General features: G+C 37.9%; 1 protein-coding gene across 4 annotated transcripts in view; it reads right to left on the bottom strand.

Moving 5' to 3' along the window:
- Positions 1–17796, bottom strand: part of LOC120636028 (protein cycle) — a 96831-nt gene that overhangs the window by 20732 nt on the left and 58303 nt on the right. The gene's annotated exons all lie outside the window — the stretch shown is intronic.

Below are 17796 nucleotides of genomic sequence, written 5' to 3'. Positions count from 1 at the left end.
TTTATTAAATGTGTTCTAATACATTGTTTAAACTTATGTAAAGGTAGATCTATTAACTTCAACGAGATGTCAACCACGCTGTGCGGATTGGTAGACTTCCCACGCACTTGAGATCATTATGGGGAACTCTCAGGCATGCAGGTTTCCTCACGGTGTTGTTTCCACCGTTAAAGCGAGTTATATCTAATTGCTTAGAACGCACATAGCTCCAAAAGTGAGAGGATTTTACTAGTTCTCCCAGAGTCTTAATGACCACTTTTGCAATATGATTAAGAGGCTACAGGCCTCTTAATCATATTGACAGCGCAGCGGTAGATCCGCAGCGGCCGCGCGTGGCGGAGCAGCCTTGACACTGACACCGCTTGCCCGCTACACAAGTAAGCCACCTGTTGCGGCGTATAAGGCGCCGCTTAGATATAGAACGGACAATCACTAGCTTACACTTGACGCTTAGTTATCGTTGATTGACGACTAAAAGTTGCTAAAGCTTTCTCGGAAATATCGGGGCACCTCCGGTGAGGCTCAGACCTCGACTTAGGATAACGTTAAGTTTGGTTTGGTAGACGGTATTCACTTCAACCGGTTGCCGTCTACTGCTGGACATAAGTCGATTGTAAGGAGTTCCAAAATCTGCGGCTCTGGGCCGCTTGTTTATAGCGGCTCACAGTGACTTGTTCGATGTCGTCTGTCGACCTCATTAACCAGTCCATCGGTTCTCCATTTGATTTAGTCCAAACGCCGCTGTAAACATAAATAAAACCCTTGGTGAAGTTAGAAATTGGGGACTTCGTCTTTATTGTTCTTTCGGGAAGACGCTGGTTTGCGATAGTTCTATCAGTATCTCCTAGTTCTACAATGCCGGTCGTAATTTGACTATCTAAGTCTTCGGGATGTCTTCTGGAGGAAGCGGCGTTAAGGCCCGATTCGGAAGATGACTCCTCTACCTCTAGCAGGTTGAAATTTCGGGAATTTATAACAAGATTACAAATCAAGAAGGGTTGTGTTAATACTGCACTTTGGTTGCCTGTGCCGCAACCAGGAATCGACATTCATATAAAACAGACGAGAACTACGTAGTCAGCGACTAACGTGTCCGTGTGCCCAACTAACGACTGAGTAAAAACTGGTGTCACCGGACACCGCAGTGCCCTGACTAGTGTTGCCCAAATTCAGTCTTGGTCTTGCAGTCTTGGTCTTGTTCTTGCGTTTTTGCAAGACCAAGACCAAGAACAAGATCGCGTATTTTTAGCAAGACCAAGACCAAGACTGACCGTGCAAGACTTGAGCAAGAACAAGACATAGCCTGCAAGACTCTTGCGTCTTGCAGCTAGGACTTAGCGCTATTTCACGGAGTAGTTAGGTGTAACAGTTCGGTGTATAGGTAGGTAGGTACGCTTAGGAATTCTATAAGACGCAAAAAACTATATCAAAGAATATGAAAAACTGGACCTATGCGCATTACGACTAATACCATAAACATAGCGAATAAAAAAATATCTATTAAAATCAAACTGAGTGCATGCATAGTTATGTTTTAACCATCGGCACTTTGATAATGCGGCATCAAAGGTTTTGTACTTACTTCTCAAAGAAATTTGCCGCTTTTCGGAAGTACATGGTTATGATACACGCGCCGGCGGCTTCTTTTGAAATCTAAAACAATCGTTGCCGCCGCGCCGAAATCATAACATTTGACACTATTCATGCAAAATAATTTCGAATTTTAAGAGTACCTACAGGTGTTCCAAAGAATAAATAAGTTTCAGAGTGCTTAGAATGAAAATGAATACATTATACTGATCACGCAAGTAGTATTATGATTAGGATAAAATGGTGAGGATAGGTAGTAGATGTCATAATAATTCATTCTAGTAAGTAATTATAATATTGATTACTTATATGGTTTTAAACTAATTACTTAGGTACTATTATTGTACATTTAGTCATTATATTTCTTAAGTTTTTACAAGAAAAAATAGCAAAAATGTGTTCGAATATCTCTGAGAGAGATGATGAGAGTAAGTATTTACTAGCTGTGCCCGCGACTTCGTCCACGAGGAATAGTAACTTTGGAGGTATAGTGACGTTCAGGATTTATTTATTTATTTTAAAACTTCTGTCATCAAACATACAAACGAACTCTTCAGCTTTATAATATTAGTATAGATGCACGCCAAAACATTCACTTATATGTAAAGAATAGTGATTGGCACTAATTCTTTACATATATTTTATTCACGGGTCGCGTCTGTACAAGTAGGTAATATTTAGTGTGTGTTTGTACGCCGCACGCGGCATCGTTCGATTTGCGGCGGCATCCTTTTCATAGAGCCGGCACGTGGCGAGGCGGCGCGGTAAAAAGCAAGGAAACGTACTATAAATGAAGGAATTATTTTAATTCCAGTCATTTCCAATTGAGCTGTGCTTCGATTCTAACTTAATAATTGTTTTTACTAATTCTCGTTGTTTTCTAAAAACGTATCACGTGTACAATTTAATATGAGTGACGAAGATTCAAATTATTCTAGTCCGAGTAACGAGTGTTTGAGTCACAGATCTAAAAGACCCAAAAGCAAATTTGAGGAGTTTTTCGAAATAATTCATGCATCCCAAACTGCCTTGTGTAAATTGTGCCAACATAAAAAGATTGAAATAAAAATGAAAAACAGAAACACTTCAGGCTTAAGGAAACATCTAATGTCTTTCCACAAAAAGGAATCAGAAATATTTCTTCCTGTTAAACCAAAATTAAGTGGAGATATCACAAGCTTTTTAGTAACCGCTGGAAGAAGTGGACAGGTAAGAATATTTTTTTAACAGTTAAAAGAATTTTAACTCCGCGTAGCTATTCATGCGATACTTTCAAAAACGCCATTAACTTACGTAAGTATTTTTGAGTTAGTGGTGTTTTCATCTAGGGGTGCGACATATTAAGTATGTAATTATCGTCTTAAATATTTTTTATAAACACCCATATTTTCATTTAATCGGCCAGTAACAACTAAGTACTTTATTTTGGTAAATTACAGTACAGTGCAACCTTAATATAACAAATATCAATTTAACGATTTTCTCGATTTAACAACAACAAACCTCCTCCTCTTATACGCTCAAACCTAGTATGTTTTAAATAATAACACAAGATTTATTGTTTTGTTTCAGTCGGAAAACAGCAGTGACAACATCACGACAGCTACAGTTGATTGGGTGGTGAAAAAATATCTTCCCTTCTCATTTTTCGATGACGAAGCTACACAAGTATATTTTCGACGTATTTGCCCTAATATGGTGTTTCCTAAAAGGTCTACACTTAGAAGGAAAGTCAAAGAGCGATTTGAAGAGCTCCAATTGAATCTCAAGGAACGACTTCAACCATTATCATCTAAAATGTCGTTTACCATTGATGGGTGGACGTCAATTGCTGGTAGGAGTTACTACGGGGTTACTATTCATTATATAGACAACGAATGGAAGTATCGATCTGTAGTTCTTGATTTTATACCATCACGCGGTCGACATACTGGGGAAGATATTGCAACGATTTTCCATGAATGTTTATTGGAATATGGCATAATTGATAAAATACAAGGTATCACGGTCGACAACGCAACTGCAAATACCAAATTTATGTATGAACTGGGCAAACAGCTGCCGCCACACTTTGATTCAGACAATCAACATTTCCGGTGCTTTGCTCACATTTTAAACCTTGGTGTACAAGATTTATTAAAGACCTTACACTGTGAGTCTGACACTAACGCGCAAGATCAGCAGTACGAAGACTATGCAGACGAAACTGAGGATGAGGAAGATGAAGAATCTGCACCAAATATTGCTGACTCGCGTACATCTGTAACAAAGTTACGCAGTATTTCCAGTAAAATAAAAAGAAGTGAGATAGTGAAGAAGAAGTTTCAGTCTGCTTGTGAAGCAGCTGGCGTGCCATCAAATCTAAATGCCATTCTTGACTGTCCAACGAGATGGAATTCCACACATGATATGATTGGATTTGGTTTAAAAGTGAGAGCGGGCATTGACATATTGTGCAGTTCTGTCACCGAATTGAATGATTTTCAAATCACAGCTAATGAATGGCAGGTACTCGAAAAATTACATAAATTTCTAATAAACTTTAAACTTTTAAGTACAAAACTTGGTGGAGACAAATATGTTACGTTACCGCTAGTCATTGTATCATTTAATCTCTTGCTAGATAAAATTGAATCCATGGTAAAATAGTTAGATGAGAAACCTAATCGATCTGAAGTGGATGAAAGGCTCATTCTAGCTTTCCAAGCAGCTCGAGACAAAATGCTTAAACATTACAAGAAGAGCAACTGGATTTATTGTACTTCTTTAATTTTAGACCCAAGGCATAAGGCTCAGACTTTTGACCTGACAATGTGGGGGAAGCAACTTAAAACAGAAAGTCTGCGCAAGTTCAATGAACTTTATGAAGAATATAAAAGTCTACACTCACTGAACAAATCTCTGGAATTACCAGAAAAAGACAATAAAGTATGTGATGAAGATGAAGACGTAATAGACTTTGATAAACTCTATGAATGTCCCTCGACGTCATCTGGATCTTGTCTTCAAGGCTTAGTGATAGACGAGTTGGAGGAGTACCTGAGAAAACCAAGAACTGCCAGCTCGGAAGACATTTTAGATTGGTGGAGGACGCATGAGACAGAGTATCCGATTTTATCGAAAATGGCCCGTGATTTTCTCTCAATACCTGCAACTTCAGTACCTGCTGAGAGGTTATTTTCTAAAGCATCATTAGTAATTAGAAAACATAGAAATAGGTTAAGTGATGAGTCAGCCAGATGGTTACTTTGTATTAATTCTTGGTCAAAAGAATTGATATAAAGTATCATAACCTAATGATAAAGCTGTTGATTTGTGTTGTATTTTATTTTTTATTCAAATAAATGATAAATCGTAAAACTCTTTTATTAAATTTCTTATAAGTTGAGGGTTCAATCTCTTTCTAGACAGATAAGTATTGTTCTTTAAAATACAGTCAAGTTATTGTAATTAATTTGTTTTTTTACATGTTTTAGCAAATGTAAGCTTATAAATCATAAATGTTTATTAAGAAACAGTTACTTCCATGGAAAACGACATATAGGTCAGTTGATTTTTCGAATTTCTTATCAAATCTTCAGTTATTTATTAATCTGCTTGATCTTTACTATGGCTATGTTAATTCAAGCTCACAATGTTCCAATTCTAATACGTTTTTCTAAGATTTAAAGTAAACTTTAATAAATAGTAATAGACTAATAGGTAATTGCAAGACTTGCAAGACTCTTGCTGCAAGACCAAGACCAAGACCAAGACTGGGAGCGCAAGACCAAGACCAAGACCAAGACCAGGTGTATTGGCGCAAGACCAAGACCAAGACTGGCTAAGTCTCGTCTTGTTCTTGCATTTGGGCAACACTAGCCCTGACATAGTCCCGCGTCGACAACAAAGTTAGACACTTAGTTTGCACAGCGCTTTAATCCTAGCGCTGCCCAACTAAGCTGACTACGAGGATTAAGTTTCCCGGGACAAATTTAATAATAAGGTGATATATGTTTGTACTTGTAATGCCTGCAGGAAATTCACATATAATATATATATTCCCTGCGCTCTTTTTATATATATACAGAGCGCAGGGAATATGTTATATGTATATATAATATATATATATATATATATTACAGAATTGTCAATTACCTTCCTAATTTAGTAATATAAATGCTGGTTTCAAACCTCGGCCTCCGAAAGTGAAGCCGAATTCTTAACCAGTGGGCTATCACTGCTTCTAGCCATCTTAATTGGCCGTTCTTAATTTGGCTTTCGGAGATATTCGCGCAATTCATACCATCCATGGTATGAATTGCGCGAATATCTCGATTGAATTGCTAATAGCTGTATCTAAGAAGGCCACAAGTGAGTGATTTAAGTTCAGCCAACTGAGGCAGTGCGCGCTGTCCTGAGGTGTTGATGGTTACCCTAGCTCAGGAATTCACGGAAAAGTAATCCTTGCTCTTGAACTGTCGCAATGCCACAGAGGCATTTCAATGTTAATGTTATACTTATAGCATATGTGTTACAACATCGACTCATGCACGGTAATGCAATATATTGTACCATTAAGATATTTCAATCATCTACTTAATGTAACACACACATTGACCGGTTGACTTGACACGCAGAACTAAACGGGTCCGATTAGATTGGTAACGATACGGGATAGATTTATGTAACATGCTGAGCACTTAGGTTTTTAAAGATGCCTTAAAATAATGTATATAATTTTTTTAGTATATTTTATAACATATATATACAGGTATAAAGCTGTGGATGAAATTTATCCACCAATCCGCACTGGGCCAGCGTGGTGGACTACGGGCTTAACCCCTTTCTAGAAGGATACCCGGCCGATAATGGGTTGATATGATGATGACATTTGGGCGAATTTTTTGTCGTTGCCACTAATCAACATAACAGCCTATGTATTTCTTATATATTTATTGTGTGCATGTGTACGTTACTGAACTCCTTTTAGACGGCTGGACCGATTTAAACGAATTTTTTGGTATGCGTTTGGGTGGCACCCTGGATGGTTTAGATTCACAAATCAGCCAGACAGATGGCGCTGGGGTACGCTAGTAATATATATAATATAAACTAATAGAAAAAATATGTAATTGTTGTTTGGTTCCTGTCGAAGACTAGTAAAACGCTCACCTGCGTGTTAATTACTCCTGATAGAAATTGTTCAGAAGTTGAATAGCATTGCAATAATTTTAATAGCAAAAAATTACACTTCTACAACGGCTTATTACAGAATTGTCAATTACCTACCTAATTTAGCAATATAAATGCTGGTTTAAACTCCGACTATACGGAATTGCTGCATCATAACAAACATAAAAACGCACGGATACGACGCATTAACTCATCCACATAATATATAATATGACCGACTCATATGCGCTTCTGTTGTCTATTTAGAGAAAAGGGATTTTGAAAAAATAAATTTCTTTCAAAACTTAGTCACAAGAAGACCCCTTTATTTTTAATTTATTTTTTTTGACGTCCCTGCCTGCATATATATTTCAACTTCGTTTTGACACAATTACTTGTAACTTAGCTCTAATCACAGAAAATAATCCTATTCATATATCACTCAGAGAAGTAAAACGCTTCGCTTGTCACAGGCACACGGCCGCAACAAAACAAAATAAATTTATGTCAAACATGCTAACGTCGTTCAAATTGCATTGTATGTATTGGGATCTGGGAATCAAGGTCCGCTTCTATTACTACGAGTACGTCACAAAGGGTAAGAACAGACTGATCTCTGTACGTAAGCAGCGAAGCTACTAATGTTAAAAAATATGCCTACTGCTTACTGTCTTCATGTAAGATCAGCGCTGGCCCCAGCAGACCTGGCATTCTTACAGTCTATAGCTGCTAACCTCAATAAGGGTTTCAACAGCATCCGTGGACTACGATATCAAGAGCATGTCGACCTAATGACTCCTCCTGAGAGGCTTGGAACTCGACTTAAGGGGAAGTTGGGCAATTGGGTTTTTGGACAAAGTATTAAAGTCAAAATCATAGATGGCACTTTTGATGCGCACATTTCATAAAAAAATATGTGCATAGATCTGATCATAGATGGTGGCGATAAGTTCATTTGTAAACTTCAAACTCAAGCTTCGAGGGTTCTAAACGCAGGGCACGTTTGTTCTAACAAGAAGCCCACAACAAACTTAGCCGGGTGTGTTAGTTCGTACGCCTTCAATGAGATCAACTTCGGGGTGATGCGGACGTAAAAAAGTCCTCCTGTTACCCTGCGAAGACGCTGTGCAAAGTTAACAATTTGGCTGAGTGAACACTCTTTATGTGAAAACGCTTTTTATGGTCTCATTTACTGTTTTGTTGTGTACATAAAAGTTCTATTTTTATTCGAAAGGGTGTAGGACATAGATAGTCTTTTTCTGTACCAATTTATGTGTGACACTGCGCAGCATGGAAGTGACAGTCTTATATTTCATTATACACTTTTGAAGCGTACATGAAAATTTTTAAAATGCAACGAAATATTATGCACATATATAATTCTAGTGTCAGGATGCCAATGCGTTGTTTATTTTTTCATTATGTTGCGGATATTTGCTTGATTGAGTTGCGGGCACGGACCATTATGTCTTTACCTTAAGTACGACTGAACACGTGATCACGAAAACACTATTTCTGAAGCTGTATTCCCAGACGCGTCTTGGATGAAGAGACGTTTAAAGCAATCGATATTACGTAAAAAATCGCCACAGTTTTTTAACCGACTTACAAAAAAGGAGGAGGTTCTCCATTCAGTTGTATTTTTTTGTGATCATGATCTGTTGAAGGGATCCTGGAGAAATTGAGGGAACTCTTCAAATATTATACGGACACCTGTAGAGATTTGAGTATTTTTCAAAGTAACTCGAGCATTGGCTATCAAAAAGTACCATTTGGTTAAGTGAAACTGATGATGAAGACTACGGATGGCCACCGGAACTACATAATAATGTGTATTACACTGGTCGCACTTCAATTATGGTATAAAGAAGATAAGCAATATCTGATTATATTATAAAGGAGAGAATCGTAAAGTGCCAGGAGAACTGCTCAAGCATTAACGCCCCGGCATCGGGAAGAGCAATATTTTGTTGAAGGTTATGATCAGTTGACATTTAATTATTATAACTAAAATATAATTGCAAACCTACCCACAAAATATATGTTAAACAACTAAAAAGCTGGAAATAAATATTTTCTACAGCATTTTTAAGTCGATGCTTAGTACAATGGAGGAAATTACTGTTACTCTCCTTGCTACTATATAAAAAGGAATACGAAGTATATGTTATAATATACTGATTTCCATAAAACATATCTTCATGTGCCGCTTTACCACGTCTTATATCGCAAAATCTGCCCGCCCTTTTTCCGCTTACCACCCTGAAATTCGGAGTAAAGTATGCGCTGAGCAACTCTTCACCCATTCTGGATATGTGTCCACCCCACCAGAGTATGTAATAAGAAGTATATGCTCTGAATATAATAACTACATTTTACGTGGCACCAACTTTTGTTTAATGGAAATTTGAAATGAAAACATCCATGTTAAATAACCTATTAAAACTAAACCTTTATTCACTTCATAATTTGTATCAGGTCTTAAAAATAAAATGTTCGTTTTCTTTTAGCATGTCAAAGTTTTCATTTGGTAATTTGCTATAAACTAATATACAATTTTCTTTCAATTAATTTCAATTTTATAATGAATTTAATTCTTTTTTATTATTATAATGTTGGTAAACACATTGCATTTCACAGTATTGGCGGTATTTCGCGCGCGAGCTATCAGCGAGCTTACCATACGCTATCAGTAAAATACCATACGCGTTCCAATGACGATTTTCATCAAACGAGGAAAAACAGGCTAAACTGGCCTTACTACAGCCCACAGGTCTCCACCCACAATGTACACAATGAGAAGGGGTTAAGGCCGTATAAGTCCACCACGTATGCTGCTCAGTGCAGATTGGTGGACTTCACAAACCTTTGAGAACATTATGGAGAACTTTCAGGTATGCAGGTTTCCTCACGATGTTTTCCTTCACCGTTGAAGCAATAGTAATATTATATTTACTTAAAACGCACACGGCTTTCCGAAAGTGAAGTCGGAGACCTACCCACTGGGCTCCGGATAATAATATATCAATTCGATGTAACAATTTAGACTTTTTTATATAGTGCCATTGATTTACCTAGATGCATTGATCTTAATGAATTAGCCACAGATCTAGCGGGCATCCTGGAATCAGAATCTGAACTTTATATCCCGGAAAAGAACTAGGAATCGTTCCCGTGGCATTTAAAAAATAGCTTAAAATCCTATGTCAAAATTTGGCACAGATATAGGCGTCCCGAACACATAAGATTAATTTATTTATTAAGATTGTATTTAAGTCTCAAAAACTTAGTTCCCTCGGAATCAAAAAAAAACTTGAGCTGTTAGCACTTTTAGTAACTGTGTAAATAAAATATTATGTATACGTGTTTTTATCAAACAACCCTAAGAGGTATATAGTACGTTTTAGGTACGTAGTAAGGCAAAAAAAAAAAGTTTTTAAAACAATCCTTATCAGAAATCTACCTTTGTACGAGTAGTTTATATTGCGGTGTCAATATATTGCGAGGCTGCATACTCAGAAGCCTTAATTACTTTAATTAAATATCTGACAATAGATATGATGTCGCTGCATGCGTTGTAATAATAAATGAATTCAGCTGCCGAGTAAACACTCATACTAGAGTATTATTATTTATTGGTAACAAAGCTATCAGGTTTCAAACAGTAATTATTTGTATTCCGAACCATGTTTTTCGGTTAATGGTAATAAACAAGAGAGCTGACTTCCACGTTTAATATAATTCGATTATTCGTGGGTGCGACTGATTTGCTATTTTTGGCATGCATGTTGTTGGTCAAGGAGTACTGATTTTTATTCCCGAATTGGCCAAAATTTTTTGGATTACCCCAGAGACTTAGAGGGAGCCTGATTAGTTACTAATATGTGATAACAGCCGTTAAAGCCTCCAAAAAGTACTGGTTCGACCCTCGCAAAGTAAAACCACGAGGCACGCAGCTTATCCCGAATTTTAAGGATGGTTGGTGGTTGATGGACCTCTTAAAAGTAGCAGGCATTTTGGGTATTTATAGCATATTAGGTGAGTAAACAGCAGCATACACACACGTAGAAAAATATACAGACATATGCGTGTTTTTTTTTAATTCACTACAAGTCAGCCGTGCTGGTAAGTGACGATGAGGGCTAAAATGGTAACGGGCTAACCTGTTAGGGGTATGGTAGTTATATCAAACCCAGACTCCCTAATCGGTTTCTACGCGACATCGTACCACTGCTCTAGTGAGGTTTACAAATACATAAAACAATTAAGGCGAACGAAGTCGCCGCTAGCGTATCATAATGGGTGCACAGGGTTCTATTGTGGAATTGCGTGGCGAGTGGCGGGCGGGGGCGGGGCGAGCGCGGCCGCCGCCCTCCGCGGCCGCGTAAGACGGCCAGCACGCGCCGGCAACGACACAGCATTGTGGCCTTCACAGTACCAGCTACCAGGAAGACTTCCACAGTATTGACGATACGAGTCTCAATTATACCTTGCAAAATCCCAAACCTGCCCGTGAAAACCCTGTACAAAATCGGTTCAGCTCTTCCAAAGATTATGATTATTATATTACATACAGTTTCACATACAAAGAAATTTAAAACTTGTTTCGATAACAATTTCTGGCCCGAACTGAAAATCGAACGGGTCGGGTCGTCAGGCAAGTTATCCGTATGAGCTTAATAAAAGCCAGCTTTGCATGAAATTCAAAAATGCTAAATTCATTTAATTCAAGTAGGTCTAATATAAGCACTTTTGAAACGTCAAGTCTGTCTGTGTGTAGTGACTCTACACACAGGCTACCGGTTCGGGAGGCAAGTTCTTCTGGTTTAAGATATTTATTGTTCCATAAAGGAATTTCCACTTAAATTGAACTTACATGCTAATTTACAAAAAGAGGGTAATTATATAAAATTGTATTTTTCCGAAGAAAAGCCGCCAAGAAACTCAGCAGTTGAAGCATGACGTACCAACGACGAACGACTTTGATGGAGAAAGTTATTTGCAAAACAAAGCAACCGGCCTGAAGCCCCAGTCACTTTGAAAAAGTTTCGCAAGCAATACGGTTGACCTTTAGAAATTTGAGCAAGTTCGCAACAAGGTACGGGTTCAAGACATTGTCAAGTAACTGGAACAGTTGCGGCTTCTTGCCCTACGCACCAGGCAAACAAAAGTTGAAAGAAATTGCGAAATACCTACCAACTCCAAACGCCATGACAAAGGAAAAAATAACTATTGTTGAACATGAATTGAGCAAATTAATTTTTGTGTTTGCACCACCCTTTCTCTCAGGTAGCTACCGAGGTGAAGCCTAAATAATATAATCAAACTTTAATTAAGTTGCAACACTTTTCAAAGCGTTTTACTTGCTTAAACTCTGACTCACTGCTCATATTATAAAGCATAGGTACTTAGCCCTAGCACAAGCGTTGAGATGAATGTACTTACTGTCAATAATTGTGTTAGCTTTTTACAAACGTCAACTTGCTTTAAAGCAAGTGAAATGAGTTTTTTTTCTCTAAGTAGATATAATATTTACGTTGTATATATTAACGTTGATGGCAACTTCAAAATACGTCGATAAGAAATAATAACAACAACTACAGCTAAAAAGTTGACGTTCGAATCATGTTTAATTTACTAAAGATGTCAAAGTCAAAAGTAGCCCATAGGTGGCACTTTATGCGTACATGAGAATTACACGATATGATGATGCCGATAACCTTATTCGTAGACACGTAAGTAAAGCCACGAGGAATCCAAACGCGTCCTTGTCTAAGAAAAAAGAAACCCACAACAAACTTAGCCGGGTGTTTGTTTTGTAATCAGTATCTCACATTGTCATTTAAAATTATTAGAAGAGCAACCTGGTTGGAGTAATACTTCACACCCAACCTTTTTTATGGTAGTCCTTTATTTTTATATGCATAATATAACCTCGCGTCCTGTTGCACCATTTTGAATTACGAGAACCAACTTGAATAACAAACTAGCATCGTCCGTAACATCAAATATAGTCGTCTTTAGAGTTCCACAAGTGCCGCCTCTGGAATGCACAAGACATACATACCACCGTCGTCGTCGCGCGTCGGTAGCACAAGGCTGTTTAGGAAATCCATACCTTTAATTAATCATATCTGACCCGGCGCATCGGTAAGTCTAGTCAGTCTCGGAAGAGCAGAGCCATATTAGAAATTCTAATGGAAGTTAAAAAATATTCCAAATATACATCGACTAGTGGCAAGATAAAGAAGAATCAGAGCTAGTTTATAGCCTCAGTATAAGTTTTTGTGTAAATCTGTCATTTAACGACTGAATATAATAACAATTTAACCATCAAAAAATTCTCCTCTTCAAATTTGACACATTCACTTTACAGCACATTTAAGTTATTGACGCATGTTATTGAACTTGAGTAGTTAAACTTCAGTAAAGGAATCGAAACCGAGACCTCTCACTGGTAAGGCCTCATGCATCAAAAGGAAGGGGACGGCAAGCAGCAAGTTCCGCCAAACCAACAAATGTACTTTAATAAACTTGTACAGTCTAGTTGTTCCAACTTTCAACAGCTCTAGTGAGACTTCTTGCTGGACCTTTATGCCAACAAACAATGGAAAACACGAAACCAATTACGGCCACCATTCAATTGAAATTTTAAAAGACAATACAAATACATTATCACTTATTTAGAAATGTTACCAGTAAAAACATGTTCATTAATTCCAAAAAATATTAATTTTTTTCTTTTGATGAATATATATACGAGTATGTGAATATATATATGTATAGTTGTTCTGTTAACACTAGTTAATAGTTGTTGATGTTTTCTAAACGTTTGCACTTGTACACGTTATGTATTGTCTCCAATGACCAACGTCGTGTAATTTCATAAATAGCCTATATCATTACGGTACTGGCCATTAGCGTCTCTCAACGGGGTGGTTTGCCCATAAACAAGCCCAAGCTGGGTAGACGAGTTGGTGATTGCAGTAGACGGTAGTAGTAGCAAAGAGGATGCTACCCGCACTCCGTCATCGAAGTAATATATTGACGTCCGATTGGCGCAGTGTGCCACGACCCTGCTTACTACGTCCAAGGCCGAGGGTTCGATTCCCACAACTAGAAAATGTTTGTGTGATGAACATTTTCAGTTTATAATATTATAATTATTTATGTATATTATTCTTTAAATTATTCATCAGTCATCTTAGTACCCATAACACAAGCTACGCTTACTTTGAGGCTAGATGGTGATATGTGAATTGTAGTAGTATTTTTTTTTGTATAAATCCCGCGGGAAGAAGATGGGAGGTGACTACTGCACTCTACTTCCTACGGCCTTCACTAGATAGAACTAACTGGACAGGACACTGCAAAACTAAACTAAAAGTTTAGTGATATAAAGAGTTATATGGAGTAACATCACTGTCGACTTGATGTCGACTTCTTCTACTTCTCCTTCTTTCTTTAACGGAAGTAAAAGAAAGAGGCTGGTGGCAGAGACTCTTCGCATTCAGCAGACTCCTTCATACATTTTTATTAAAATTCACATTTTAATAGTTATCTTATACACAAATACAAACTAATCGCTTTATTATAATATTTTTTTGCCAACTCCCTCATATGGATATCAATTTATTTGGTTTAGGAATTGACGTTGGGGGTTTTTTAACTTCATTACTTGTATTTAATACGAATATACTCCTGTGACGGTGTAGTACATATTGTAGGGAGCAACACAAAGTGAAGGTATCGAGCCGCAGCGCAACAATTGCAAACGATGTTATTTTCAATGCATATCCCTCGCTGTTTATTTGTTATCCCTCGTTTCTTGGTACTATGAAGAAGGCGTAACGAGGGACACCAGTCAGTCAGAGTTGTCTTTGGTGATAGTTTGTAGCTTCAGTTAAAGGACCTACTTTTACATGAGTACCTATGTAACCGTAAGTATTTAAGTGTATAACAAAAATAATATTTATTTAACATTATTTTGATGAGAAATCCTACCTACCTTTATCCTACTTACCTATTCTAGAGTCGTTGTAGGATTCCTCACTCACACTTTAGTCACAATATTAGTCAATCAAATAAAGTAGGAAGAAAAAAGAAAAGTGAGGTTAGGATTACATTTCATCAAATCTACCAGAAATGGCCATTATTTATTACCTATCTGACTACTTATGCCCCAGACAATATGCTTTATTTAAAAGTACGTACTGCTTTTCTTTGTTTACCTGCCAGTGGCACAATATAATTACATGGTATAAAATAAAGTAGCTCCCTTCGCGGTAAGCTTAAATCTTTTAAACGACGCAAAAAATTTTAATGCACTTTTTAGCAATATATAAGTGACATTCAAAAGAAAGATTTATATGTAGTACAGCTAGTACTTTGACTGCGGCTTTGCTCACACTTTGCTCGCTTAAGTTCAATTTTTGATTTGGTAAATTTTAACTACAAAATTTAAAATAAAATGTCTTGAATAGAAAATAATGAAGTAATTAGACTTCAAAAATCAGAACTTATTTGATGCCTTTGGAGTTGGAATGTTAAAAATAATTAAAACACGTATTTCTTTATTTTTAATCAAAAACCTTAAATCATAGTTTCATGGAATTACCTTGAAAAGTGAATTGATAAATAAAGGATTTTATACAAACTTTCATCCACCATTTAACCAACCCTCTTAGGGTTGGAACTTTCAAAAGTTCTTTCTTGGCGGATGCCTATGTTGTAATAACTATCTAAGTGCCAAATTTCAGCCCGATCCGTCAAGTTGTTAGATCAGTCAGTCAGTCAGTATAGATATATATATATATATATATATATATATATATATATATAGATAAACATGCAAATTATAAAATAAAAAATCAAAATGATTTGTAATGATATGTAGTAGCATACTTATGCTATGGTATTGTTTAAAGAAGAAATCGTAAGTCAAAAATTCAAAAATTCCATTATGTGCAATGAACACAAAACAGGCCAATTGGGAAAAGACCACGAATGACATTTGATTGAGTTATCAGTTGACAATTGACATTACATTGGACACTGCTATTTTCAACCTAACATAAATCGTTTGTTGCCATTAGAACGTTTCTTTTATTATATCGTAAATAATTTCATTTATGATTGCCTACTTCTAAAAATAAAGTGTTTACACAGAAAAATACTTTGAAAAGTATTCATATCAAACAATAATTTCGGAGTCTAAACGGTTTCTAAAATAGATGGTCCAAATTAGTCAGTCTCCTTTCATAAAATAGGCATCGGAATCACAGTACGAGAAAGTAGTAAAAATGGGGGTTCGGTGCACGAGTGCGACTGGTGTGTCAGTATATCGACTTGATGGTTATCTATTTAAATTCAAGGGTAAAAACGAGTCTTAGAATTTCTTAGGCTTACGAGATTAATTTCATTTGTAACTTTCAAGACAGGTTTTTTAAACCGTATTGTCTTGTACTGTGTCATCGTAATTAGTGATGTGTGTTCTTTAAAGGTACGAAACGCTTTGTGCGCGAATGGGACTCGCAAATACCGCTTTTGTTTAATATTAGTGTAACAAACGATTAATTAGTGTCTGATAAGCAAGCGTATTTAGCGAATATTACAAAATGCTAAAGCCTTTTTTTTTTGGATCGTTGGGTTTCCGGTATAGAACATATCTGGTAAACGACTAAGACATCGGGAGGTATCTCTGCATCGTTCGAGTGCAATCGTGTTTATATCAAAATACCCACCAACTAAATGTCATGTACATTCGTTACTAAGCAAATGTTTAATAATTTACCCACTTTATAAAATTACTGCAACATATCCCTCCAGGGGGTGTAAGTGGGTGTGGCTAGTACCAGTCAGCCTCCCAAATTGCCAACCTCACCTGCACGTGGTGCACCCTGCCGTTTAACCGACGAGGCTCTGGCGACCGACAAGTGGCGGTATAACAAATGGCACAGACCGGTGTCGGGCAGCAGCGACGCCGCGGCGATCAGTCTAGCCCTGCGATGACCAACCCGCCTGCCCAGCGTGGTCATTATCGGGCATATCTTTAATGGGAAGGAGAAAAAAACCACAGCCCCTAGTTCCCGGCGGCCCCGCTATTCCTGGCTCTGGCAGCGGTTATGGTAACGGCGGGGCAAGGGGTGTTAAGAATCTTCGGCAGAGATTCCGCTGCCAACCCCGACGACTTGACCTGGCAACATACAACGCACGCACGTTGAGGACAGATGGAAAGGTGATTGAGCTGGATGAAGTGGTGAGCAAGTTGCGCTGGGATATTATAGGATTGTCTGAAGTCCGGCGAGAGGGGGAGGACTCGATAATCTTGGAATCCGGCAACTTGTTTTACTACCGGGAGGGTGACCAACAGTCACAGGGTGGTGTCGGGTTTATCGTCCACAAGTCTCTCGTCAACAATGTTGTAAAAGTCGAAAGTGTGTCGAGCAGGGTAGCATACCTTATACTCAGAATTACCAAACGGTATTCGTTGAAGGTCATACAGGTATACGCGCCGACTTCGGCACACCCAGACGAGGATGTAGAGGTTTTGTATGAGGACATTTCAAAAGCCATACATGCCTCGAACACCTACTACAATATTGTGATGGGGGTTTTCAACGCGAAGCTTGGCGAGCGAACGGGTTTGACCCCTGTGGTTCCGTTGCCCATACCCAAATTGGCTTTTGCCAATTGTTGGCTAACTTCATGGAGAAGGAGGGCCTTTATATGATGAACTCCTTCTTCAAGAAGCGGCCACACAGGAAATGGACCTGGATAAGCCCCGATGGTTCCACGAGAAACGAGATCGACTTCATCATGTCGACCAAACGGCATGTATTCAATGATGTCTCTGTGATCAACAGGGTTAAAACCGGAAGTGATCACCGTATGGTAAGAGGCACATTGAGTATAAACGTTCAACTTGAAAGAGTCAGACTGGTGAAGTCTACACTCCGGCCTACTCGTGCCCATATTCAAAACCCCGAGAGCTTTCAACTAGAACTACAGAACAGGTTCGGTTGCCTAGCAGATTGCGACACTGTGGACGAT

This window comes from Pararge aegeria, chromosome Z, assembly GCF_905163445.1.
Source record: "Pararge aegeria chromosome Z, ilParAegt1.1, whole genome shotgun sequence".
Taxonomy (NCBI): Eukaryota; Metazoa; Arthropoda; class Insecta; order Lepidoptera; family Nymphalidae; genus Pararge; species Pararge aegeria.
Note: the sequence above shows the minus strand (reverse complement) of the source record. Positions and strands in the feature narration are given on the sequence as shown.